At 38.7% G+C, this 3,537-nt stretch overlaps 1 protein-coding gene across 1 annotated transcript in view; it reads left to right on the top strand.

The window, feature by feature from the left end:
- The window catches only part of LIPI (lipase, member I), an 88,777-nt gene that overhangs the window by 54,819 nt on the left and 30,421 nt on the right, over positions 1-3,537 (top strand). The window lies entirely within an intron of this gene.

Genomic DNA, 3,537 nt, shown 5'->3' with positions numbered 1-3,537 from the left:
GATTGTTCACAGCTTTAGTTTGCTTGGCTCCACAGTCAACACTCTTGGCACCAGCAGCCAGGAAATTAGAAGATGTATTGCAATGGGAAAGTCTGCTGTTAGGGACCTCTCCAAAGTTCTGAAGAACAATAGTGTTACTCTGGAGACTAAGGTGCATCTGATACAGGCTGTGGTCCTTGCAATCACTTGCTATGCATCAGAGACCTGGACAATCAATAGGGAGGATAGAAGGAGAATTGATGCCTTTGAGCTGTGGTGCTGGAGAAGTGTATTAAATGTGCCTTGGACTGCTAAGAAAATTAGCAGATTCATCCTGGAGAGGGATAAACTGGACTGCTCCCTAGAGGCAAGGATTCTGAAGCGTCATCTGACATACTGTGGACATGTTTCAAGGAGGGACCAGTCCTTAGAGAAAAACGTCATGCTTGGGAGGGTGGAGGGACAGTGCAGGAAAGGAAGACCCTCTATGAGGTGGATTGATTCAGTGACTGGGGTAATGTAGGTAGGTGTGTCAGAGACAGTGAGATTGGCACAGGATAGAGCAGGCTTTAGGGCTATTGTACATAGGGTTGCTATGAGTTGCAGGTGACTTGCTAGCACCTAACAACAACAACACCACAAAACACACATGTGATAAAGATGGGCTTTGAGAGATATGCAAGCTTGAACCAGGAAGCAGTTGTAAAACAAAGCAAGGAAACACTGCATGGTTCAAAATCAAGGATTTTTATGCCAGGGATGCATCTTATCTCCATACCTTTTCAACGTATATGCTGAACATATCATCTGGAGGGCTGGACTTTATGAGGAGGAATGTGACATCGGGATTGGAGAAAGAGTTATCAATAATCTGCATCATGCAGATGACACATCCTTGGTTGATGAAACTGATGAGGATCTGAAATGTTTGCTGCAGAGGGTCAAGGACTGCAACCTCCAATGTCAATTGAAGCTCAACATCAAGAAAACAATCATTCTCACCACTGGGCCAGTTGGTAGCATCATGATAGACCTAGAAGAGACTGAGATTGTTAATAACTTTAGCTTTCTTGGCTCCACAATCAACATTCTTGGTACTAGCACTCAAGAACTCAAGGACAAATTGCACTGGGAAAATCTGTTGTCATGGACCTCAGCGAAAAGTACTGAAAAGCAAAATTGACAGTCTAGAGACTAAGGTGGGTCTGATCCAAAACAAGGTCTTCAGAATTACTTGCTATGTATCAGAGAATCAGGCAATGACTTAAGGATGACAGAAGAAGAATCAATGTCTTTGAGTTCTGCTTCTAGAGAAGAGTACTGAACATTCCATGGAATGCGAAGAGAACAAACAGGTCTATCCTGGAGAATGTGAAATCAGGCTGCTCCTTGGAGACAAGGGTTTTTGAAGCTCAATCTCACTTACTTAGTGTATGCTGCCAGGAGGGCCCAGTCCTTGGAGAAGGACATCATGCTTAGAAAGGTGTAGGAACAGCATAAGAGAGGAAGACCCTGCACAAGATGGATTGGTTCAGTGCCTGGAGTAATGGGAGTAGGTGTGTAAGAGACAATGAAGTTGGCTCAAAATAGAGCAGTGTTCAGAGCTGTTGTACACAAGCTTGCTATGAGTTACAAATGACTTGACAGCAAATAACAACAACAAATTAAAACTCCCTAATTGCCACTGAGTTGGAACAAGACCATAGTTGACACTCCATAGGGTTTCTGAGGCTATGAATCACAGGGTATCTTTTATTTGAACATCCAGAGAAGCACAACTTTCACAGTAACAGTATGATATCCTACAGACTATGCCAACAGAGCTACTTTGCACTCATTAAATCCTGTGAGAAATCAAAGAGAAACATCTGGCCTAATAAGGGCTTGCAGAATTTCTAAGTGTATCATTAATTGCTATTCAAGGTGGTCATGTGTGAGTATGTGAGTGTGTGTGTGAGAGAGAGTGAGAAAGAAAGAAAGAAAGAAAGAAAGGAAGAAAGAAAAGAAAGAAAGAAAAAAGAAAGATTAATTTTTATCTTTATTTGGACAGGTTGTTAGTATTCAAAATATTTTTCAAAATTATTTCAGCAAATTTTCAAATTTTTTTGTTGTTCTTTTGTTCTTTGCTTCTTGCCCTCTGTCCTTTGTCTTGTGTATTCCCTTATTTCAAAGAGAAGGCCTATGTTTGTTTAGTCGATGGAACTTGCCTTTAATTTACACGTACTTAAGTCTCCAAAGTGCTAAAAAGCAGCAAGGCCAGTTTTGAGACTAAGATGCATCTGACTCAAGCTATGCTCTTTTCAGTTACTTGCTATGCAGATGATATTTGCAAAATAGATGAGGATGACAGCAGAAGAATCAATGCCTTTGAGTTGTGGTGTTGGAAAAGATCCCTACACATCCCATGAACCACAAAAAAGAATGAACAAATACGTCTTAAAAACCATCATATCGGGTGCTAGTTAGAGTTAGGGATGGTGAAAGTTTACCCCCTCATACTTAGAATAGATTTTTAGGTAGGAACAGTGCTGGGGAAAGACATAATGCTTGGAAAGTTGGAGAGTCAGAGAAAGAGATGAAGACACTTAACAAGATGGATTGACACAGTGTCTGTAACAATGGGCTCTATATAGCAGAGATGATGAAGATGGCATAGATCAAGATTGAGATCTGTTGTTCATAGAATCATTGGTTATGAATCATGGTGCACTCTATAGTACCTAACAACAACACCAAAGAGACCCTGCATCCCTGGGGAAAGGGAGCTTAGATAGAATGGAGAAGATATTGGTATATTCGAGTTTATAATCCTAGCTCAGGGGTCTCAAACTGTGGAATCTTTAAAGGTACTTGACTGTTCTTAGTCTTTGTTTTCTCATTTGTAAATTGCAGTGCCAATAGTATCTCCTTTCAATTTTTTAGTATAATTAAATTGTTGAGAATTGTCAAATTAATTAAACAATAAAACCATTATTGTAGAATGAATATGAGAATCCAAGGCAGGGCGGGGGAAGGAGGGGAGAATGTGGAGGGTGAAAATAGTGGGTGAGGATGGAAGGGGGTAGCCTGTTAATCATAGTGTTTCACAATTCAATGGGTGGGTGGGGTGAAGGAAATGAGAATGATCTTTTGTGAAAGACAGTGTATTCAAACTTTGTAAATAAATTTGAGTAACACTAAAAAGGAATTAAAAATAATTAAAGAAAATCAAAACTGTGGAACTTGAAAAGCTCAGAAATATATACTTCTTAAATACTAGGTGTATTTTTTTTAATATTTCAAGCTCTTAGAAGTTATTTATTGAACAAAAATATTGTTATTTAAGCAACTCTTCTACTCAATGGACTGTGCTAGATTTTGAGAGAATTGGGAAAAAACTAGTATAAAAAGAGTTCTCTAACCTTAGTAAATTTATAATTTGGTCATTTGGTTTGACAGGCAAGATGATTTATTTATTGATTTTCCAAAAGAGTATCACAAGATATTACAAAAATAATCTAGAATATAAGTGTACACACTATAATTATTTGGCTTTAAATTATTGCTTAAATTATCTTA

This window comes from Elephantulus edwardii, unplaced genomic scaffold (genome assembly GCF_000299155.1).
Source record: "Elephantulus edwardii isolate Elephantulus edwardi_28Jun2011 unplaced genomic scaffold, EleEdw1.0 scaffold00081, whole genome shotgun sequence".
NCBI classification, from domain to species: Eukaryota; Metazoa; Chordata; class Mammalia; order Macroscelidea; family Macroscelididae; genus Elephantulus; species Elephantulus edwardii.
The sequence above is the reverse complement of the archived record's forward strand: the minus strand, read 5'-3'. Positions and strand labels throughout refer to the sequence as shown.